Below are 25829 nucleotides of genomic sequence, written 5' to 3' on the forward strand. Positions count from 1 at the left end.
CGGTGCCACCCATGAGGGTCTATCAGTATCAAAGCAACACGTCAGAAACCTGACACACATCACAAGGCTTTCTCCAGCACTGCCAGGGCTGTGCTGGGAGTACACTGAAGTCTATGTGAAGCAGGCTCTTGTGAATCATATCAGAGGGATCTAAGAGCCCTCTCTAACTTATACAGTTATGGTGCAAGTGAGCATATAGATGTGAGGGTACAAGCAACTGTATGGTGTCAGTTTATTTTCTTTTTTTCTGTTAAAAGGATAGAAATGAAAATGTAGAAGCTGGCAGTTTTTGGGGGAGGATGCTGACATACCCAGAGCTTACCAATCTCCTTAAATATTGTGGCTAGAACTTCCATTCTAAACACATATTACACTGAATGTAATTTTGGCAATATTGCTACTGTTTTCAAAATCTATTATGACTGATTGCAGGATACCTTTCACTAGAAAAGGCTGATCTTTTCAGTTTTCAACATATATGAAAAGAAAACAACAATAACAGCGGCCATAGAGTAAGACTTCAAAATAAAGCCTTGAATACTAATTACTCACCGGAAGATACAATTGTAAGCAAAATGGAAAAAAAATCTAAGCAGCAAAAGGGTCAGTATTGATGACTTTTTGATTTTTACAGTTTCAGTTATGATGTAAAACTGAGGGACAGATTTAATTTGGACTTTGCCCGGGCAGCTAGAGAACTGGCTTGCAGGGAGGCTGAATGCAGACACTTCGCAATAAACTCTAATGTTTTAATAATTAGAAAGTTGAAATATTGCATTATTGCAAAAAAATCACCATTTAGGCTTTACTAAGGTGAAAAAGTGGTTGTATCGATTTGGGATTTCTAACGAAATGGCACATGATAATGTCCACAGTGGCACAATTGCCACAACTGATAATTGAGACAAGGACGGAGACAATAAGGACTGAGCGACACTGCGCTCTCCTAGGTGTGTGTGTTTGAGAGAGGGCCGGAGACAGAGAGCAACAGAGAGAGGGAAAAGAGGGTGTAAGGTAGACTTGCAATGTCTGCAAGAATAAGTATTAATAACTTACTCTGAATGCTGAACTGTCAAATAAAGAAAGATGAAAGATGATTGCATTATCCATCGGCCCAACCCTAGCCTCAATAAAAGCAAAACGTGACAAAGTGCAATTGAAACAATAAATAAATGATGATGAACATGAATCCTGTCGCATAAATGTCCAAGGAAACTTCCACTCCATTGAAGAGATAAAAAATTGCAGCAGATGAAAAAAAATCCCGTTTGGGGCGATTGGGGTGATGAGGAGGCTATAATCTTCCTCAAATTAATACGTAAAACAATCATGAATGCCATAATTCATCCACGTGGGATGGCTGTGGCTTGGGAGGTACAGCAGGCCGTCCACTAACGGAAAGATGGGCCATTTGATCCCTTGCTTCTCCAGTCCGCAGGTCCAAGTATCCTGGGGAAAGATACTGAGCTCAAAATTGTGCTTAAGCTGAGTAAGAGATAGCACCTGTATGGTAGCCTTGGCCATCAGTGTTTGAATGTGTGTGTGTGAAGGGGTGAATTTGGCATTTTGTGTAAAAACGCTTTGAGTAGTTGGATGGCTAGTAAAGAGTTAAACAAGTGCAAGTCCATTTGTCACATTTTTATTATGTTTTTTGATCATTTCACATTTGACTGATGCTCTTTTTCATTACATCATCTCATTGCGCTGCATGTCTTCAATTTAGTTCAATTCAATTCAATTTTGTTTATAATGCCCATGATCACAAATCACAGTTTGCCTCAGAGAACTTTACAGGATACGACAGCCCTCTGTCCTTGGACCCTCACAGCGACTTAGAAAAAACTCTTAATGGGGGAAAAAAAAACCCGGTAGAAACCTCAGGAAGAACGACTGAGGAGATACCTTTTCCAGGGCAAACAGACAAACAGACAAACAGACAGACATGCAATAGATGTTGTAAAGAACAACTCCAACTCTTCTTAAGCCTGTTCCTGGAAATTAGTTTCAAATGAATCAGTGCCAAATGTGGATGGGTTATGATGTTCTGGAACAGACAAATTTACAATGCCATTTGTATGATATCAACTCAGTAGTGTTTTTTTGTAGTACTGTTAGCAGACACTCGACTTTTATAAGGTCTTTATTGTATGGCTTGAATGGTGCTTTTTAGAGCCAATGCTATAAATGTTCGAACCATTCTCGCCCTGTGAATGGATCTTTTCTGCTCTCTGAAGTATCAGCACTCAGTTAGAAGGAGCATTACAGGATGGTGTGGCTCTTCAGTGGCTGCGACTTTGATGATTCCTGACTCTGACAGGCCAAGATGACTTTTGGAACTTGTGGCGAAGTGGTATCACCCCTGCGTTTGGAACAATTTAGCTATTCCAAGCTGTGTTGGAGACATCACTGCAGAGTCTCTGTAATATTGCCTATGGGCTTGTGTCTGACTAATGGTTCCTTCCTCTTTTCTTTCTGTCAGTACTTCCCTTTTTTGTGACCTGCAAACGGATGTTTTCTCTGTCGTACCATCTGTCCCAGTAATCTAGGAGACAAAATAAGCTGATTCACTGTCTCCGTATGAGGTTTTTCGAAGGAATATAGGGAGTTATTTTTATATGCCAAGCCCTCATCCACAGGCAAGATGCCCTGCTACTTCCAGATAGAGTTTAAATTAACATCAGCAAAAAGCCTAAATTATTTCCTTTGCACAAATATAACTAATTTAAAATGATAGGTGCTTGTATTTTAAGCAGTAAATACATGTCAGGAATGGAACTTATTTTCCTGCCTATTTGTTTGCGTTAGTCGTCCCCAAAGAATACTAAAAGTAAAGTTAAAAACAAAAATTCAACATGTACAACATGAAGGCACCAATACACAACACATACACAGCTATTAGTTATTTATGATCAGCACCAGCTGTCAAACCCAGTTTAGCAAGTAGTGTGATGATCGTAGTGTAGTGAAAATAAGAGTGTGAAGGTCAGGGTGGTGGAATGGCCAATAAACATTCACCTTCAAAGTTGGCTGCCCACTTTTGTGTCGCATCTCATAGTAGCAGTCAAGGGTGAAATCTTCAGTGAGACAGGGAGGGTGGGAGATTTGCTTTCTTTTACCTTTTGGAGGGATGTGATGACTGATCATTACAAACTTAAATGCTATACTTAAGGTCCCCCACCATTCAGAATATATTTCTCTTAGTTTATGTCCCCTAAAATGTCTGACCTTGACTATACTGGCATGTTTCTGTACCAAGTTTGTCACTAAAGAGGTGTTCTAAAATCTCAGATTCAAATTTACCCCGGCCAAGCTAGATTGGGTACATCACTAATACAAAAGCCAATTAAAGTCTAATAAAGGAAACAAACATTAATGAGGGAAAACACTATTACAAAACTTTGGTAAAGAAAACCGAAGTCTCAATTGCAGAGTGGACTTGTTAGTACAGAGAGCAGAGTTTGCATGAGTATAGTGAAAGTTTTGACAGAAAACATGGTGCACAATTTTTGGACCCAAATTGAACCATGGAGCTTCTTTCTACTATTTACCAAAAAACTGCATCATAGCAGATGTTCGTGTGTGTTTTGAAACCATGAATGCTGTGTTAGCCACTGCCAGTTAACCTGCAAGCCAACAAACAATGTAAACAAATAAAAGATTCTAACTTTACTTAACATTCTGATACGTTGACCAGTTGTTGATTTTGATGCACAACAGATTCCTGATCTGAGTCATGGTTTCACTGAGGCTCAAACATGTCTGGTTCAATCAACATCTCCAATGTTTCCCCTAACGCCAGCCTTCTTAACGCACACAGCTCTTTCACTGGTCAACCTAGTGCAAACAGTACTTGAGTGAACAGACGGCGAAACCGAGTGCAAGCAGTTGTGGGCGGAGTGGAGGCCAGATCCAGGATTTCTTGTTATGTTATTGGGTATCTTAACTGTCTAAAGAATTTATTTTATTTTCTATGAAAAGCTTTAGATCCATCAAAAGAAAGGACACTGTGGGGAAACTCATATGTCTACACGAAGCCAGATGTGACCAGTTTTGGCTTTGGCTTTTTTGTCAAACCTCATGGCATTGTTTGCTGTGTTTATAGCCCAGTGTGAAAGCATGCCATACCTCAGATTCTGGACAGCTGACAATCGTGGACCATATTTTTTAGAAGATTTCTGCTGGGTAAATAGCAGGCTATTTCCTGCTCTCAGGAAATCAGATAATTATGGTATGTTGGTTTGTTTATGACTTCTATTCACCCACATTTTTTCTCCTGGGTTATGAAGCAATTAATACTGCAATGTTCACTTACAAAACAGCATGTGCAGCAAAGGTAAAAAGTGCACAGCATAAATGGACTGTAATCAAGATAACCACATTAAAAAGGCAATATTAAAACTCACTCATTTAACAACTAGCAATTATAACAACATAATGACACAATATTCTGTAATTCCATAATTGTCTTTATCCATTTCCAGTTAAATTTGTGTTTTTAAGTATTCAATTACAAATGGACTGACTTCTGATTAACCTTAAAACCTGAGCAAATTGGCTTGGTTTTTATCAGATGATGGGAAGACGGCAATGAGCCACTTAAGAAGAAATTACCCAAAATTAGCAAGAAATTAGATGAAAGTATCAAAAATTACCTCAAAATTAGCAAAAACAATAAAAGAAAAAAAGATAAGAAAAAAAGCAATTAAGAAAATTACCTGAAACAAAGTGCTTAAAAGTAACAATAATATGAAGCATAATTTAAGATATGTAATAGTAAGAATTATAAAAAAAAAAATTGCAATATTTTCCCTAGCTTTTTAAAAAATCTACTTAATCTTGCAATTTGCGTGACATTTTTTTTTAAGTTGCTTTTTGCCCCATGTCTTTGAGGAAGAAATTAAATCAATTTGCCCTGGGATCAAAGGTTTAAATACTGCTGAACGCAGCACAAGAAAAGTGATGTCAATCCCAGTTTCAAAAGGTTAATAGCAAATTGCGTGAATTTCAACAGTTCAAACATGTGTGTCATTATATTCCTGTTTTTCACACCAAGTTTTGGTGATGTGGTTATGCTGTGTAGTCGTGCTTTAATAATACCGCTTTAATATTGTAGTATATCCGAATAGGACAAATAAAAGGGATGCATTTCTCTGATTTAATAACGAGAAATCACAAAAACACATCATGAAAGTAGAATACGTTGTTGCTGCCTCCAGTCCCACATTGCACACAAGTTTGAGGAGCACTCTGGTCAAGATGAGTCAAATAAATTTTCTTTTGTAATCACTTAATCCCAGTCTGTTGTTGAAAAGAGGCCATTGCCTTGATCTGCAGTTGAACACAATAAAACCTATTCCCTGTATCTAACAGTTTTACCCATGATGATTGTTGTGCTAAATTATTCTTGATTAAGCTGATGGTGGAGACAGACAAAGGTAAAGTTCCTGAATAACTCATTTCACCTTAACAAGTGAGCCTCACCTCATTTAGTCAATGTTAACACCCACGGTTATTGCTGGCAGAGGAACAAATGTAAATTACAATCAAATTCGGCATTAGCCATGCTTCACTGATTTTAACTGCACAGAGGAACAGACGGAAACTAGCAGCCACATTTAATTGAACTGCTGCAACTGTTGCAAAGTCATTTTCAAGAGGAATGCTGGTCAATCTCTGCTGAACAGCAAAACAACATGTGTCCAACAGCTTTCCATTTGTGGACTAATGGAGCTGTTGCGTCAAGATGTTGGAGACAAGTAAACCTGAATGACATCAAAACAGCTGGTGAGGTGTGATGATGATTAACTTCTGCACCGCAGGGTTATATAAAACAGGAACAGCATGACAAGCATACAAGCGCACACGCATAGATGCTCAATACACACATCTAACCCACTAACCTCTCAAGGGAACACCTCCCCAACCTTCTGTGATTTTATCATTCAGCGTTTGATCCTGCTTTCCTTCTCTGTGTGTCTCTCCTCAAGCCCGGCCAATTCAAGTGGCCAGGTGCAGCCTCTTCAGAGAAGCTAACACAACAGACCCTCCAATCACTGTGTTCTCACCAGCACCACAATCATATGCGACAAATCATTCTGCTTTTTCACACTCTGGCACTGAAAACATCAAATCAGCTGTCCAATTTTTCTCCTTTGAAATTTTGTGAGCGGTGACTACAGCAGATATGCTGACATGCAAGAGACCTTTTCCTCTTACATCAGTCTGAGAACATAATTCACTAAACTATTACTTAATGTGTCACAAAATTGTATAAATCCCTGAGGTATGCTTTTCTCATGTATAATTTTTATGTATATACCTACGGAAAGTAATGCACCACAATTCGTATGCAACCCCTGTAATTAGGAATGTACAGATTCTGGGTAGATCCTGACATCTAGAATAACAAAATTTCCAATGGAAGATACTGATGTTTTTTTTTTGTTTTTTTGTTTGCTATTTTACTTTTTACGCCCCTCCCCTTTGTTCATTATAAAAACAAACAAAAAAAAAAAAACCCTAAACTGTTGTTAAGTCATTCAGGCCTCCACTACTTTACCATGGAATGAGCACTAATTTATTCATACAAATTTATGAAACAACCTCTAAAATAAACCTATTAAACATGAAAAACATTTTTTAAAAAAACTGCTTAAAGGCTTTTTCACAATGTTATTCCTTCTCTAATAACGATTTTATATTGCTATGGAAACTAGGGGTGTAAATTGCTGGTTTCATCATGATACGATATTATATCGACACTTTAGACAACGATACGATATTTGCTGATATCACATAGTCAACCATGATGCGATTTCGATTTGATTCGATTTAGGGGCCTGTGATTGATATGTGCCGATATTATCTGGTCATTTAACACAGTTGATTACAGGAGAAGCTTCCACCCCTGTCTTTGCTTTAGGCCTGAAAAAGTAATAACAACACACACATAATTGGAAATAATTAAAACTGGTTCATTCTGTTTGAAAACACTGTAAAAAATGTTTCTACTATCAAGTATCACAACAAAACAACTTTCTTTTGTAGGTCACATTTCCCCCACATATACAACATGCTGACGTTATAAGAATAAGCCTGTGGCATTTTACATTTGATAAATTAGCTTAGTGGCTAGCAAACTTTTCCTCTACTTATAATTTAACCAACTTACTATTATTTATGCTTTTACGTACTCACCGCTGGTTTAAGTCCCTGCATCTCCCGACAAAACAGCATGGATGATTTTCAGTCTACATGCATGTTTTTTCAGTCAAATTTGCTGAAGCAGAGCAGCTAATGTAACATTAACAAGGAGTCAGTGAAGTGGCCCGGCAGGTACGTCGTGTTTTCTCAGTACGGCTTTTGTTAACACATGACGTGCTCTGTTTGTTGACCCGAAGTTTCTCAGAAAACAAAAGATTACCACACTGATGATTTATTCCTGAGTAAACAGCTTTATCCTCATCATCTTTACTTCTCACCATCATCTTCCTGACGCTGTGTGCCCTTTACACAGAATTTCAAAATAAAAAGGGCGCGCCTGAAAGAGGATGATATGGATTGATGTTTGCACTTTGCATCGATGTGACGTCATCATTGCTCATTGAATCGATATATCAATGGATCGTTACACCCCCAGTGAAAACATCAGCAAATTTCTCCTTCAATCAGCTGTATTTATTTAAGTTTCTTGCCCCCAATTACATTTTATAACTTTCTATTTGAACACGAGAACATTATAATTTACTTTTGCCAAAAGGTCAATTATAAGGTATTCATTGTTACCAAAGAGAACTTGAACACATCAAATTGTAACTCAGTGCAACCTCCGTCAGGAGTAAGTTCTGACTACTAACAGGTGACATCAACTAGCTCTCCTCGTGCCAATTTCAAAACAGAGTTGTTGTTTGCAATGTGGAATTATTGAGAAATTATCATCCCCTGACATGTCGATAGGGAGTTTACCAAGTCCTTTCATCCAGACAGTGTCCCAGGGAAGATCTCTGGTTATCCACACACATTTTCCATTGTCCCTGTGACAACGGGACGCCGGTAGTCTCGAGCCCTGCTTTTTAGTTTCAGAAAACTGATGTGACACAACAGAGAACAGCAGTTGGGGGATTTTTCTAGAGGGCTTTCTGTCAGGAAAGGATTTCAGGCCTGGAAAAAAGTTGTGGATTCTGTTAACATGAAAAAAATCTGTTAGAAAGGCTTTTCTGGCAGGAAACCTACAAGGAAAAATTCTGCTTTCTGCCACTATTATCATTGAATATTATTTTATTTGCCGATAGGCCGATGGCAGTCACGAAGGTGCCTATCGGCCAATACTAATATTCAGCCAAAAAAAATGGTGCATCCCTTTGCGTGTTCATGAGCCAGTAATCTAACCTATATAATCTGTGAATTTTGACTTTTTTTAAGGTATTAACCTACAGAACTTTAAGTTAAGTACACAACTAAACATTAAGTACGTAATGTCATTTGTAGGACACTAATTCGTTAGATATCACTCGAACTGTTGCATGTGGATATGTTGCATGACAAAACTTTAGTTACATAAAGTACAATAGATTTGGGGTGCTTACAGTTTTTATAACAGTGTATCAGATGACAATGTAAGGGAGGTGGCTTGACTAAGCTGCAAAGTTACTGCCCGAAGCTGCAGCTCCCTTGGGCTTTGGAGAGCTTTATAGCGAGTTATTGGCTCATTGTTTAGCTGTCTGTTATTGCAGGTAAAAGGTCTAAGTTGTGGTCGGAGGATTTACTGTACAGTAGTTCAGAAAAAGTATTTTTCAGTATGGTGTTGTAAGGTCAAGTTATTGACCCATAACAATGCCTTGGGGCTATCCATCCCTAAATCTGGGTTAACTAACAGTTGATGGGACTGAATGGGGTCAAAAAGTGAGGTTATTGGGATAAAAACCAAATCAAAGTCAAGCTACGGTCTTTGTCTGTGCTGTAGCATGACCTATGGCTACTCTGTGGTTGCAGCTGAACAGGAAACATAATAGGATGCATCTGACATTTCCCACTGGTAGACAGGGATAGCACAGATCCTTCCAATAACAACTAGCGTGCCACAACATCACCACAGTCTCATCTATGCGCTAGCCAGTGTAACTATACAGTCACAAACAACATCTGTTTAATTACATACCATTAAATCATTAGCTGATGTTCACGTAATGAGGTCATCAGCGGGGATGTTACCGCTTGATACACACCTTCTCTAGCCTTGCACTGACTCCACAGCCAGTGTTTGCCGGCTCAATGTAGCAACCTATCTAATCAACCCCTGCCTCGCTTACGCCCACTACCGCCACTGCCACAACTACCTCTCTCAGCCATTATTCTGCTCCATTGAGTACAGAGCCACTCGTGCCCCTCTTCTTCTCTACTCAAGCAGAATCATTGGCAGTGACAAACATCATTATAATGTTCCTCAATGAGCGCTCCACCTTTAGCTGCATGTTGTAGCCTGCGGGGGGCTCTTCTCCTGAGTGGCATCTATGTGCTGACCCGTGTTTGCATGCTCACGGTTTGAACGTCCACTCCAGTGAATCACACACTCAATTCACTTCCCCGTCCTCTCTGCTTCTAGAATATTGAGCATCAGCTGGGATTTTTTTTTGGGGGGGGAGAAGAGTGACATGATGTAGCATTAGATTGTTATTTCATTATAAGTTAGTGAAGTCCTGGTGACTCCTACATGACTGATTGCTGAGTATATGAAAAAAGTAAATAAAGAACCAGATTCCTTTTTTCTTTTCACATGTTTTTGGAAAGGCACTGCAAAGTAGTTTAAGCAATAAACATGACACGAAAGTTCAGTAAGTTTACATTTTACTAATAAATAAAGCTATTTTCAGCAGGACATTAGCAGTAAAAGTACCGTGTTACTATCCACAATTTTTGTCAATAGAAAACCAAAAAAGAACAGTTCCAAACAAGTCAAATCAAACTGTGCCATACCATTGCTATGGAAATTTGACTATTTATGCCAGAATTACTGCACAATATCCTAAGATGAATGGGACAATTGGTACTCTTGAGAAATGTTCTGCTTATACAAAGAATTAAAGGCTTAAAATGTATGAAAAAATGTATTTAGGGATTACAGGTTTGTTAATAGATGATGAACAATCACAGGTTATAATGTGCATTCAGGTTTTTTTGCTAATTTGATGTTGAGTTGCTGCTAGCAGAAATAGGGGTTGGGGGGGGCAAAATACACATTATGTGGAATTAAAGCTTTGAGTATTGATGATTTTCAACATTTGTGGAGCTGTTCCAAATGCATCTTATACCAACATGATTTCAGCATTTTTGTAAAATGATGAACTATGGTACAAGAACTGGCATCCTTGTATTCAAGTAGAATGAAAAAGGTTAAGATTATTATTATAATATAGATGTAATAATATGTACATACTATTTGTATGTATTTGTGTGATTATGTCAACTCAATCTAAAGAAATCTGAATTTTCTTTCATTTATTAGTGTTCTTCTTCATGTAAATTACAGTAATTTAAGGACCTAATATGCATTAAATATTAATCTTAGGTCTATTAGAAACACACTGCTACAGAGTCTGTTGGGGGCTTAAGTGTTCATTACGACAAAGCTGTGCTCGGGCTAAGTCTCCTGCAGACTGTTTCAAGTATTAACGCTTTTAGTCCTTTGTGGATTTGACGTAATACTAAGCTTCTGAGAAAAGTCAGGCATGTCCGTGGGCAATTTTTTATTTATATTTATATCCTAAATTATTTCATCGATGACTTGCACATGTAATTCTGACAACACCATTAATATTGCTAAAACCCTGGACACATAATTCATTTTGGGTCTTAAAACAAACAACACAGTATGTCCGACTTCTTATTGCTTATGCATCTAATGTGGGTTTTTGGAGGTACATCAGTGATATGGTTCTGGTTAGGAAGCATGTGGTGACTTTGACCTTTTCTAACCTTGGCAAGAGGATGCTGTGACCAACTGTGAGGCCGGCTGTCCGTCTCTCACTGGGTCCCTTTCTTTAAGAGACAGGCCTGGAAATTTTGCCAACACATTTCTTTTTTTTCTGATATACTGATATAGAGTCATGGAGTTATTATGACAACATATTTGTTGCCAAATTAAATCAAATGTTTTAATAACCACGAGAAAATTAAGACCACTCTGTGACTGCAGGGAAAAATCATCATGTTTGTGCTGACGTTGTAACGGCCTTGTTAGTGTTGCTGAATGTGGTTCTGCTGGTCCTTCCTGGGACAAATTATGAGGAACAGATGTACCTGTTGTCAGAGCTAGAAGCCCCTGCAGGGCGGTGCTAGCTCCGTGCTCTGGAATAATGTGTCCACTCTGTTATCGAGTCCAAGACGTGTGTGACACATTTGTGACAGGTGGATTGCCAGGTGTCCCAGTCGGTGGCAGGGCTTTCATGTGCTGAGGCCTGAGATGTCACATACAGTATTTTCACGTGAGTGCTTGAGCGGCCATTAGAGTGTATATGCAGATCTGAATGAGTGAAGAGGTAACCAATACAGCTCCATGTGTACCAAAGTCTCCAGCTATGTATTTTTGCTTGGTTGTTTTCAGGTATGTGTTTTCAGATCCTTCAGCACAACATGTAAATTCATTTTGCTTGAATCAAATTTTGCTCATTGGTTTTTTTTTCACAATACACAGCTCTTCAACATTACCAGGCTATGTATCTTTAATACCAATGTAAAGACTGTCCTGCTCTGTGGTTCTGAGACATGGAAAAACACCAAGGTACTCACAAGCAACTTACAGTGTGTTTGTCAACAAATGCCTACATCCTAAAGCTGTGGTGGCCCATCAAAACCAGGAATGAGGAAATGTGGAGCATTACCAACTAGAGAGACATAGCTACCACAATCAAAAAGAAGAAAGTGGAAATGATAGGTCCCCTTAGGAAGCATGGTTTGATTGTAGCACTGCCACCCAGGCCTAGGCCCAGGGGCCCAAAGTGTCAGGGACCCCCTGGCCTTCACCTGCAAAATGTCACTCAAGTTAAAATGTACAGACTAGAAAGAGACTTAGAAATACAAAGAGATTCAAAGAAACTACAAAGAGAGACACAAAAAACCCTCAAAAAGACATAAAATGACCTCAAAGAGACACCAGATGACTACAAAGGGATGCAAAAGAACTGCAAAGAAACAAGAGACTATACAAAGAGAAAAAAATAACGACGAAAAAGATGCTAATAGACCTCAAAGAGACACAAAGTGACTACAAATCACCAAAAACATCCAATAGGATGCACAGTATTACCACAAAGAAAAACAAAATGACAAAAAAAGATTAATAACAAAGAAAAGAAAAAAAGGAGGCAAAACCATCACAAAGTCTGTCTTCCTGTGGAGGATAGGTGGTGGCGCCTTTTGCATCACATTGTCTTATAATCCCAAATCAGATCACAAGACAAGTCTTGTGCTGCAACCCACAAGGTAAGAGGAAACCGGTTAGGCCGAAAAATACCTGGGGATCTTCCATGCTTCAAGACATGGAGAAAATCGAAGTAAGCGAGCAGAGAGCAAAAACACAGGCGCATAAAAGAATGAGATAGTGAGCTCTGGTAGATGCCCAATGTCCCAAGATAGGGTTAAGAGTCAGTCAGCGTACCTTAGTTAATACACTAAAGTATATGAAATATGATCAGTAACATCACTTGAACGAAATCAGAAACAGTGTGGCACATGTTTCCGTAATTCCTGAAGTCGCTGCATTTGAAAATACAGTATTCTCTGATTAGCAATGCAAAAACAGCTTCCCCTTAAAAGCAGGGACAAACTAAGTGGCATGCAAAGTAGAAAGGTGAGATGACTCCTGAAATCTAATGTTACTGTGTGTGTGTGTGTGTGTGTGTGTGTGTGTGTGTGTGTGTGTGTGTTTGTATCTATATAGGAGGCAGTACACCTGTAAGCCCTGCACTCACTGGAGCAAAGCCTATTAGAACAAGCATAAGACATATCCCTCAGACTGTGAACTGTGAACACACACACACACACACACACACACACGCACACGCGCGCACACACACACACACAAACCCATCTGAGGCAGACAAGACATTGTACAGCGCAGGCATGAATTACCATCTTGATCATACCCACAGCAGCCGTGATGTCATGCAAACGTATTGTTCTGTCTAATGCTGAGGGTCACCTTCAACGAGACAACAAGTCTAGCTGTCTGCAACTGTGATGCTTTGTTCTAGCGATGAAATGTATTTCTCAGACACTGCAAATGCGTATTCATCAATCGACAGCGGAGAATCCGGTGACTGTCAAGGGTAAACTTATTGTTCCTCCTTCTGCAGAGGTTGTTGAGTTCGAGAAATCTCCTGTAAACATGAGGTGTGGCATTCCAAAGTGCACTTAATGCAACAGTGATGCTTCTCCGAGCACAAAGTTTATTTCTAATCATTTCTAAAAGATTATTCATTCCATTGACAGTCTAGCTTTTAGTATCCCCGGCCTCTTTTGTGCATCGTCCAATATTTGGTGCAGATTAAATATTGATTTTTATACATTTTGGAACACAGTGAAAAATGTTCCCTTGAGTTGGATTATATGGGGCGTTCATCTTTCTGATTCCGGCGATTTGACTCAAAAGGTGAGATTATACCATGTGCTTGGCCTTTTAGTCATTGAGTATTCTGTAAGCCTTTCTCAAACCACTCGTCTCCAGCAGTGATGAAACTCCGCTAAACTTACTTTCCAGTGTGCTAAGTCCTTTAAGCAATCAAGGATGATGAGAAAATAGACAATCTCCAAGAGAGTATCTCATGCTGATTTGCTCGCCACGCTTATCCAAATAGTCTGGCTCCTTATCAAATTGGATTGGTTTATTTGAATGAGACTGAAGTCCCTTTTGGTCAGCAGAAGATTAATATTGATTTAATCTGAAATTGTTAAATATGGGACAGATGGTGACAGTAGAAAGACCTTGAATTCTGAAACCGTTGTCTATAATATAATACAGTCTGTTCTTTTGGTGTCTGCCTTCACTTCTATAAAAAGATGAAGCATTTGGAGATTCTAAAAGTATGTTCTTCAGGGGGCTAAGCAGCATTTTAGTGAGAAATAGCAATAGTTATAGACCTCCTGTACATTGTAAGACATTGATAATTTCACATGCAACATCGAGACTGAAAATACATAGCATCCTCAACCTGCTCCTGCAAAATGTTCTCTAATAAACTAAAATGCTAACACTCACGGGACTGCAGAAGAAAGTGCAAGACTTGACGATCCTAAATGAATGTCTGTATGAACACATGTTGTTTTCCACACTCTAATATTTTACAAATTAATAAACCATGGCTCGCTACTCTCATCCTCACTAATATGCCGCTATGATTACAATAGATGTTGCATATAATCATTTCTCTTGGGTGGGTGATGTTACTGATTGTAAAAAATGATTTGAATTGGTCGGTTCAACTGTAGAAATAGAGGCTGTTTCAGCATCCTTGTCTGCAGCTCATTAAAAGCTCCCTCCTTGTGCCAGTAGATAATTGCAAAGGATTTACTGCAAGCCCTTGCCTTGAAATAGGGTAAGCCTTGTCGGGGGCCACGTCTCGACTACCTGTTTCATAGGTAATCACAGCAAAGATGACACAGTCAGCACAGATCAGGTTCAAATGAATTTCTAATTACAGATATTATAGGTAGTGCAATGATGTGGCCTCTGCTTTCATCTGAGCACCAGGTAGTGAACTCCGGAGTATCCACGAGTGCACTACAAGCTTGATGCTCGCCTTGTTGTTATTCTTTTATCCCACTACCCCACACAGGAGCAGCTTTTGAGCCTCTGCAGATGCTGGTGAGAGCTAGGAAATCAATGCACTCAAACAGGGATAAGAGGGACTTGGTTTTGGATAACTCAGGATGTCTTAGTGTGCATTATTCATTAGACGGGAGGGACACAGTCACAATTGCTGCCACTGCAGAGGTGTACTGGAGACAAAGAATATGAAAGCTTAACCATATCACTCCCTAAATCTCAGAGCAGACGTGCCGCAATTCCTGTTATTTAGCTTTCTCTCGCCCCCTCTGTGTCATCGCAGGTACAGTGTCTGACGGTGTTGTTTACCTGTTTGAAATAGAAACAAAGATGAGACCTTTTCTGAAGCTGGCCTGCAGGGGTTTCTGGTTTGATGTGGGAAGGACATTGCAAATGTGTAATTATAATCACTGTAAACTTGGGCTGCGACTAACAATTATTTTCATTATCGATCGATAATGATATTATTGATCAATATTGATATGAACTCCATCTTTAAATGTTTTATCTGGTCTACAGTCCAGAAATCCAAAGATATTCAGTTAATTACTATGTATGACTGGGAAAAGCATTGAATTCTAACATTAAGGAAGCATCTTTTTTTTAAGATTATTTTTTTAAAAACAGAGTTATGAATTGTTATAGTTTAGTTATGAATATTATTTACCATCTCTGCCCCTAAATGATGCCTCTAAATCCTACACACTGGACTTTTAACACTTTGAAATCTGGGCAAAATGGCTTGATTTCTTTCAGAAACATGGGAGAAAGGCAATAAGCAACGAAAGAAGAAACAACCCAAAAATGAGTAAGAAATTACAAGAAAATAACCTGAAAATTAAAAAAAAAAGAAGAAAGAAAATGACCTGAGAAAAATGCCTAAAAGAGTATAATAGTTTTGTAACATAACTTTAAGTACATAATCATTTTAAACACATAAAATTATAAATATAGTTTTTCCCTTTTTCCCCCCCAAGACATTTTTCCCTAGCTTAAAAAAATGTTTAAAAATGTATTTATTTGGGAAACATTTCTTCCCAAGTTGCTCATTGACTCATGACGTTACCTAAACATGATAAACTTTAATTGCCACATGATCAAATGCGAACAAGTGGAAAAGTGATCAGGCAATCACTTGTATAGGAGTTTCAAAGGCTTCATCAGAGGCTAAATCTTCTCTAAAGTTACAATGCCTGTGTATTTCAAGATGGCGTATTTCCCAAAAATGTGGCCATTGGATCATGCTAACCTGCCACTCGCCACCTCCGCTCTACAGTTTTGGAGAGTTTTCAGTACAAAATGACTGAGCCTCCTACAGTTTTCCAAACAAACATAATTTTTACGTGAATCATTTCAAACGCTTGACTCTGACCTAACCACCCTGCAAATTCATCCACACACACTGGTTAGTTTACATGTGTGAGACTGACTGTCACGGTTTTTGTACTTCTAAGGAAACTCAAAATCTCCCCAGAATCTGATGAAAGAGTTGGCCAGTGTTGGCTGGATCAACTTGCTAGCTCTTGATTGGCTGTAAAGAATAGATTGCAACATGTAAAAAAGCATCTTTATGTGAGGAACTGCAGCATGTGTGACCCATCATGAGTAAACACTGGTTATACACCTTGATCCGCTGTGATCACACTTTACAATGGACACACTAGCTGAGAGAAAGGGAAGGGAATTTGCTCTGGATGTAGATCCCTGTGCAGTAAGCCATAACGGCCACACTTATGGGAAATATGGCAACTTCAAATATATTAGAATATTCCTCTGATGTCCTCCTGTTTGTTGATGTATTTCTTTTTGCATGTACTGTACATGTCATCACAGCAATTTTTAATTTGCATTTCCCTCAGGGAACAACTTCTTTTCAAGCTCTGAGATGAGAGTGAGGAGTCTAGTCAAAAGCAGCGTATACCTGCTGTAAGAAGCAAATTCAACACTGATTATCACAACAGTAGAAGAGTGTGTTGACATTCATTTTTAAATCATCCAAGCTCATTAAGTTCAGGCTAAATATGTGAATATATTAATCATGTCGCTCCTACACAAAATAAACCCACAAGTCGGTGGCCTTGGTATGCACTCAGAGATTGGCATACAGCTGCAAAAAGAATATCGGAAAAAAATATAAAATAGCAAGACATACATCTCCCGTACACCTCTCATATTCAAATTTGTGAAAACACCTCAAGGGCATGCATTTACACACACATTCACGCACCAACCCTACAGCACTCACACACAAATATACAACTTTTTCTGATTTTAATGCACAACAAAGGTGGAAGTTGTCATTTTGTCACTGTCAGTTTGTTCTTTGAAGAGGTAACTGTCACTTTAAATCTGGAATATTTCCTAACTACCATAGTGAGTAAAAACTCCAGGAGATATGTATCATATAAGTCTTTTAGGTGCATTTCTGATTCTCTTTTAAAAGTGTGACGTGTTTCAGAAAGTATTCAATTTGCATAGGTGCACGGTACACCACACAACACACACACGCAAATCAAAATTCAGAGAGAATTTTTGCATGCAGGTTTTGCTTTGATTGCATTACATTCAGTGGGTGATTTGCCACATTCCTTCATCCCCTTTCACATCGCTCCCTGGTTGCATTGAGACAGCTGGGTACACAGGCACTGGATAGTACTCACACTCTTATAAATAAATTTTACTAAGTCTGGCAGCAGAGGCCCTTTGGATCAGGATGAGTTTGACAAATTAATTCTGCTTATGTGTCATTGCATCTGCTGCGTTTGGACAGGTATGCAATCCTTCATGCAAACTTATTCCAATAACAGCCATGTGTCAAGTGTCCAGTGTGTTAAAATGATTCATTAGGAAATCACTTTGACATTAAAAGCAGATTGAAGTAACAATGTTCCGATAATGATTCGACTCAACGACTTCGTGACATTTGAAATGGCAATAATTGATTAATCTTGAAGTAGTCTGGGTTGTAACCTCCTTTCAGAGGGACAACTACCTCCATTTCATGGTTCAAGAACTCAGCTTTTCTTCGTGAAAAGACAGATTGGCTCAAGGTTAAACGCTTTGGCGAGACAGTCATTAGTGTGCAGCAAGTGAAGGCTGCTGGTAAGAAAGAAAACCCTCTTGATTTTCTGCGAGATATCTCCCACACAGACAATTTGGCCTGTGAAGCCAGGAGTCACAAGTCAATATCAAAGCCCTTGTGTTAGACAATTTCAAACTAACATGAGTAATTAGAGAAAAAAAATAGTTAAGTCTTCTTGTGGAAGTATTTCCAAGTGATTTCTTAGACATGTGTCATTGGATAACGAGTGTCCCTGTCAAAATACTTGTTTTGCTTAATTAAGCCGATGTCAGTTGAGCTGGATTTGTGAGGACTGCAGCTGATCCCAGGAGTGCTTTCCGACAGAAAAACTGACAGAAACTCTTTCAGCATCTAAACACAATAATTATTGCAAACAATAAGAATGTCCACATTGACTTATAATCACTTAATTTATTCAGTTGTACAAAGTGTGTGCGAACAGTGTAGCCTTTTCTGGTTTATCAGCAACAGGTTTATCAGTGAAGTTTATTTTAACAGATAATATAATTATTATTGTTACAGAAAGTTAAATCTTACCTAATTATTATTGGCAGAAGACATAAAGTATTAGGCCTTTAAATTCCATCTCACTGACAAAACAGGAAAGGTGGACAAGATAACTCTGCTTTAACAGAATAAAGGAAAATTGCCTGCAGATACAAAAATAGAAATATGCTAATCTGTCATAAAACTTCACTCAAATCCAATACATCACTAAATGCATTTGGCTCTACAATTTTAAAGTCCTGTTCCCAGCATATCTCTCTTTTCATTAGCTGTTTAAAGATGTCGCCTCATGGGGAAGGTAATCAAGAAAATTGAGATTATTGACCCTGTCTCCTGAAAATTATGTTCATAACAACAACAAACTTGTATCAGCTCTATGGTTTACAGGAAATGTACTGTTAATTATCAACATGATAAGACACATTTGCAGGATGTGCAAACTGTTGCTTTGGCGTTCTCTTGGCAAGTGAAGCAAAAAGGTGCTCTTTGGTTAAAAAATGGGAAAATAGTTGAAAAACATGGCTAAACCAAGGCACTCTTCTTGTAATAAAAATATTTATTATCAAGGCCAGGTTGTGGTGGAAAAGATGAAATTAAGCCAACATGATGCAGATGCAAAATGCATTTGCCAGGATAGCAAAGGCACGACTCGCCTTACACTCCCTCTCACTGCTAGTACATGTTGCCTGTGTTTATCAGATTGGTCAGGTTTAGGCAAGAGTAGTGAGATTGGTTAGCGTTAGGGTAAGAATGTCAGGGTGAGCCAATCAGAGGCAGAGTAAGGCAGGACATGCCTTCACCCTCCTGGAAAACCCAAATTACAAGCTGGACAGTAATAATGCTTTCTCCAAATATTTTTTGTAGTGGCATAATATACATTACCTCAATTGATGCTCTGTGTTCTTAGATGCTATGATGATGATGATGATGATGATGATGATGATGATGATGATGATGATATGCTCTTAACAGAAAGCCAACATTAATTTGTACATGGACACTCTTTTCCTTTGTCAGAATGCGGCCTGATGCAGACCAGCTCTTTAAAACTCTCCGAGTTTGCCTACACCGCCTAGTAGAAAATACACAGTCAACTCAAGCCCAACTGCTTTTTGCTCCTTGTGTCTCCGCCAGGATCCCATTTGTGGACCTCACCTCTGCTTTCAACACTATTACCCTAGACCTGCTACACAGCAGTGCTGCAGCTTGACATTGCTCCCTCAATGAGTGGGTGGATATTGGACTTTCTGACAGACCGAAGGCAGCTTTACCTGTCAAACCTCAGGCTGCAGGCACAGGTGTAACACAGGGATGTGTTTTTTTTCCCTCTCCTACACTCACTGAACATCTGTGACTGTGTGTCCTAACTTGTCCATCAAGATTTTGCAATTTATGAGCAGCGCTTGTCTTGTGAGATTCAGCTCCAAAAATCTATCAGTCAATAATCTTGATGAACGCACACATGCAAACTGTGAAGATGAGGATTCACTTTCATGTAGACTGTAGAGCTGTGATGATTGATTACCTACTCATTACTTTACTCATCGGTTACCGGTACTCTATAAAATGTTGGAAAACTGTGAAAAATGTCCATTATGAGCTCCCAGGGCTCATGATGATGGTTTTAAATTGCTTATGCAGTCCAACCAACAGTCTAAAACCCTAAGGTATTTAATTTATAATGCTATAAAACTGCTATAAAATGGCAAATAATCATATGAGGATGAAACATTTCAGCACCCAAAACCTTGGTGACATGCCTGGTTCACTTCTGAATTAAATGGACACTGTGAATGTAAACAAATTACTCATACTCTTCCTCACACCATTACATGGATACATTTTAATGTCAGCCATAAAACATGGCCGGGCACTGCACTTTTAATTTGGTATTTTTATTTATTTCTCTGTATCAGAAATAACCGTTTAATGCCAATAGGATGACTGAACTCTTATATGTTTTTGACATATTGGGTAGTCAGGAATCCATCATTATTCATATTGTTATAGTTTAAAGCAACAGGGGCATATTTCTAAATCTTAAAGGGACAGTTCACGCCAAAATAAAAAAATACAAATTTTTCCTCATACCAGCAGTTTTGGTGTAAGTTATTGAGTTTTGGAGATATCAGCCATAGAGATGTCTGCCTTGTCTCATATATATTGGAACTAGATGCAACTTTGCTTGTGGTGCTCAAGGTGCGAAAAACATTTATTTGAAAAACTCAACAGCAATGTTACTTTCCAGGAACCTTGACCAGGTAACCCAAGATAATGCACAGACCTTTTCCTGAGCAGTTTCAGGGCAGAACTACTTTTCTTTCTACCAAACTACATCCACCAACCGTATCACTGTACAGAAGGGAAAGTGCATTAAATTAGTTTAATTATTTAATTACATGGTAAATACTGCATTAACTGCGTATTCACCTATCACCCTTAGCTAGAATAACATTATAGCTAATCTGGGAGGATTCCATTAATGTTTAATTAATCGGTTGCTATCACAAGCTGATCATCCATGATGCTAACCCGGTCTAATTACCAACTTGTTAATACAGACGCTTGGTTAGTGGCCCTCCAAGGCACCCTTTAGTGGCAGTATAAGGTGCACCAGGGGGTGGCACTTTTTTGATGCTCAATTTCAAATTGTGAAACGCGAAAAAGTCTGCATATTTCGGGTAGGAAGTCAAACAATGTCTGGACTTACTCCCAGGAGCCTGCAGCTCATGAACTGCGTGAAACTAAAAGTCAGTTAAGCTATTTAAGTATGAACATATTATGTGTCACATACTATGTTAGTGACGTATGTCACATGCCGTTACATTTTGATAGTCCAAACATGCATGTTTTAATCCAAACCATAATAGTTTTTTTTTTCAACCTAACCAAGACGCCAAAGTTAACCTGAAAATTAAGTGGTTTACCTACATTTTAAGTTTATTTTGAAAAGAGACTGCATGCTTTTAACAAGCAGAAACTACATTTCCTGAGAAAACTGAAGTTTATTTTGAAAAAAACTCAATGCACTTAACAAGCATACATCGAGAAACTGTCCCTGTGCACTCAAAACACACGCAGGAGAGGTACCCAGTGTGTCATATTTTAATTCACTGGGCTTCTGACCAAGTGTTGGCATTTTACAAATTTGGAGTGAGAATGAGTTGTAGATGCACGCTTCCTTCTGCATGGTGATACAGTTGGTTGGTGTAGTTTGACACGAAGAAAATAGTTCCTACATGAAACTACAAACAAAGTCTGTGGATTATTTTGAGTATGATCATTATTATTTCTGAAAAGAGACCTTGCTGTTGAGATTTTCAAATGAATGTTTCAGTGCTTTAAGCATGGCTTGGATTTTGGAATTTGGGGTGAACTGTCTCTTTAATCAAGTTTGTGGACAATCACTTTTTACTTAATGTGTGGCAATATAACCGGTCCTTATCAGGTTTCAAGTTTCGGCTGTCCTTAGAATTAAACGCAATGAAATATGTCCAATCAAAAGCCAAAACTAAAAGATCAAATAGTGGATATCCTGCCCACTGCACCTTGAAAAATCTGAACATCACAACTATTCCTGGTCTAGTTTTGCAGGTCAGGAAAGTATTCTCACATCAGGCATCAGCCTCTGGTTTCACTCCACGTCCTCCTGTCCTAAGGATAAGCCCCAGTGTGCTGTCTGCAATGCTGAGCAGGCGACTGAGCTGTTGACTGTCCTTCATTTGATTAAAAGTGAATGACATCATGCAGAGACAAGGGCAGGGAGGATTGCCCTAACTCAGTCAATGCTCACCCAGGTTACCATCTGTGCCAAAAACTTTGCTCTAACAGACAGCAAGTCCTGTTTTAAGCCCCCCTTCACCTCAGTTGCTTCCCATAGGCACAAATTAAACCAGTTTCATTAAAAAGTCAGAAAGAAAAATGTATAATTCAGAGGTAAAAATAAGGTTTCGGATTTGTTAAAATTGCCTGAAATGATGTATTTCTCTTAGTTATCTTGGTTCAAATACATCTATAGGTGAGTAATAACTGGCATATGAGCTTGAGTATGACATAGATAAAACGTTTGCAATCAAATACAATATTTTATTTAACCCTTCATGCCAGCTTTAATATTACACACATTGTATTACTTTGCGCACAAAATGCACTTTCAAAATCAAGCTTTAAAAAATAAAATACATTAATGTAATTGTCTTCTTTTATTGAGTTATTTTTTAAACATCAGTCCTAATCATGAATATCAAGTATTCATTCGTTTTTCAGAATTTCAACCCTATAAATGCAAGTTTTTTGTCATGGTGCTTCAGTGTTAGATGAACAAAAGAAAAGAAAAATGTCCAATATACTGCACAGTTAGTAGATGATTATTTTTTGATTATCACAGCCTGGGATATGTCAGTGATTAGCAGCAACATTGATTGTGACAGTGCATTTAGTGGAAATAGCATGTATATTCCCCATATGCCAAAATGGTAAAAAAAACAATGTCATCTGGTGGAAAATAGCAAAAATGACAAATTCCACTGCAAAAGCCCAGAATGACACCAAGGAATAATACAATGTATGTTTTATGCTTTGATGGCCTTGGGATCAAAAATTGCAGTTTGAATGGGTTTCAATTGTGCATTTTTTGCTTTCACTTTATGAATGTAACAATTTTGTTAACACAGTATATTTTAGACCTATTGTAGGAGATGAACTAGAAATTACAAGATTAAACAAAAAATACACAGTCTTGCCAAAAGTGATGCCATATGCATGTAGCCTAAATTTAAAAAAAAAGAATGCCGAGTGTATAAAATGCACCAAACAGTCCCTAAGGGTTAAGATCATTGGTTTGGATGTGTCTAAAAAAGCGTGTGGCAGTGTGACACCTCTGCAGAGAATAATCTTCCTTCTTTTGCTTTTAGAGAAAAACGCTTGTCTTTCTGACTCCTGGTGGCGTTGACAAGTTGCTCATTTCAGCATCTCATTTACTGCCTCAGGACAAACGTAATTCATGTATTTAAATGACATCTTCCAAACAACAATGAAAAGCTCATTGTCACATTGGGATGGTCGCATGCAGTATCTGTCTCCTTGGAGAGCAGAGGGAAATGAGTAAAACTGCATGAGGTAAAATTCAGTTAGTTTTCTTTTGGAAGAAATCATCACAGTAAAAACGATAAGAAAATTTCCCTCCAGTCTTGAGCATTAACGTATTCATGAAATATTCAAACCCAGTTGCAGATATTTGTGTTTAGGGTGGCTATACTATTAAGTGTTCCTTGGAGCTTTGATGTGCCATTATTAGCTGGTGTGTATGGGTGGCTAAGGAATACTAAATGTTCATTCAGTAGCTTAATCCAAATACTCTTTTTTCCCTTTGCCTTTCCAAGGCTCAGCGGGGCATTCAGTAATTTCTGCTGTAATTATCAGTCTCCCATTGGCTCAAACAGAAGTAGATTCTCTTAAATCCAACTCAACATTATGAGTGGATTATGAGCCAGAGGCATAGTGCATATAACAAGTTCTGACTGTTAAACTTCATGAGCTGGCATGCTGTCTTGTTTTGTTGGATAGAGCTATGAAAATTATAGAAAAAAATGCATAATCACACCCATACCAACTGACAAAGACGTGTTATTCCTGATACTAATCTGCTTCTTTTATATCTTGTATTAATTTTGTGTTAATTTGCCGCACCACACACAGGGGGTGGACAAAAAATGTTAACACCTCATGAAAAAATGCTGTGACTGTGAATAATTTTCCCACAGTTACAACTGCGGCTACAAAGGTAGGTTATTTAAGGTGGAATGCTATAATCATCACTTTTTTTGTGTGACTCAACGCAGCAGGAGGAGGCAACCAACAGAGCCCTAAAGAGGCTGAGAACTTCTGTAACCACACTAAAGTTGCTCTTAAGAAATCACATTTAATTTGTCAGTCAAATAACACATCTACGTTAATTTTCATCAGTCACAGCGGAGCAGCTTTTTCAAGATGATTATGTTTTGTATGAAGAATCTGAATTTGTACAAATGAGTACAAAGTGTAGGAAAGAATAAAGTGCAAGTACTTCAAAACTGTACTCAACCTTGAGTTGAGTAAATGTACTTAGTTTCCAATTATAATGCAGTACATAATTTAAAGCAGTGTAATCTACTCATGGCCTGCGGGTCAAATCTGGCCAGTAATAGTGTGCCGGCTGGCCCACAGAACATTTTCTACTTCACAATTAAAATAAATTAATTTATACTGTGAATTTATTTTGTACAATGTAAGTGAATAAGGTGCCAAAGTGCAGTTAAGCCCTAAATGTTGTCAAACCCTAGAAACTGGACATCGGCCTCCTGTCATTTTGTAAAAGTTGCCCCCAGGCAAAGCAAGCTGAGTATCTCTGGTGTAAGGGGTCGACTGAGGCTATCACTCTGACTGTGATTTAGATACTTCAAAGCTTGGGTTCTTTTTAAGTTGTGTATTGTGCCATTTCTCCAATAAAAATCTGGGCTTTAAGTCACTTTTTTATGACAAGTTTGGTGCCTGTATCCAAATCGACAATTTCAAATGTACATTTACTTAAGCACTGTGCTGAAGTACAATTTTCAAAGTAGGCCCCCTGAACTTTACTTGACTTCATATGTTTGACAGCTGTTTCAAATTGAAGGCTCTGCACACCTACATGTCTTTTTAATTTAGCTGATTGGTCCTCTTGTCAGGTGTATGATGGGTGGAATAAGGTGATGTCACATGTGCGAATAATTTAACTACTAGCATACATGAATGGTGACAAGGACAATACAAAACCAACAGAAGAGTGAGAAATGTATCAATTAATCCCCATACAGGCTTAGTAGCCCTGGGAAGTAGAGCTCTAATTAGGCAACATGAGGTGGCTGTAGGCAGATGGTTCATTTTTCCAAGGAGGAAGTGGGTATGGTCTCTGATAAACTGGAAGATTGTTTGTTCAAAATCTATAATCATTTTACAAAATGTGATGCCTTCTTATTAATCTTAGCACCAAGCAGTATAAAAAGTAGGTTAGTAATCAGCTTTACCTGGACCAACTACAACATTAACCCTTTGATACCTGAGCAAATTTGCTAGATTTCTTTCAAAAACACTGGAAGAATGCATTCTGCAACTTAAGAAGAAATATGACCCAAAATTTAGCAAGAAGTTTATAAAACAAGGAAACAAAAGTTATATAAAAAGGTGAATATATAAACAAATGGAAATGAAAAAAACAAAAAATAATTCTGTAACAATATAGAATTATGGTAATCTTAAATATAGTATAATGGACATTTTTTTCCTTTTTTAAATAAGAAAATATTTTCCAAATCTACTTATTTTGTTTAATTTGTGAAACATTTTCTGCCAAGTGGCTCATTGCCTCTTTCACCATGTCAAAATAAATCGCACATATTTGCTTAG

At 38.2% G+C, this 25829-nt stretch overlaps 1 protein-coding gene across 2 annotated transcripts in view; it reads left to right on the top strand.

The window, feature by feature from the left end:
- The window catches only part of cntn3a.1 (contactin 3a, tandem duplicate 1), a 155694-nt gene that overhangs the window by 25030 nt on the left and 104835 nt on the right, over positions 1–25829 (top strand). The gene's annotated exons all lie outside the window — the stretch shown is intronic.

Source organism: Plectropomus leopardus, chromosome 9, assembly GCF_026936395.1.
Source record: "Plectropomus leopardus strain MGB_pleo_1.0 chromosome 9, ASM2693639v1, whole genome shotgun sequence".
NCBI classification, from domain to species: domain Eukaryota; kingdom Metazoa; phylum Chordata; class Actinopteri; order Perciformes; family Serranidae; genus Plectropomus; species Plectropomus leopardus.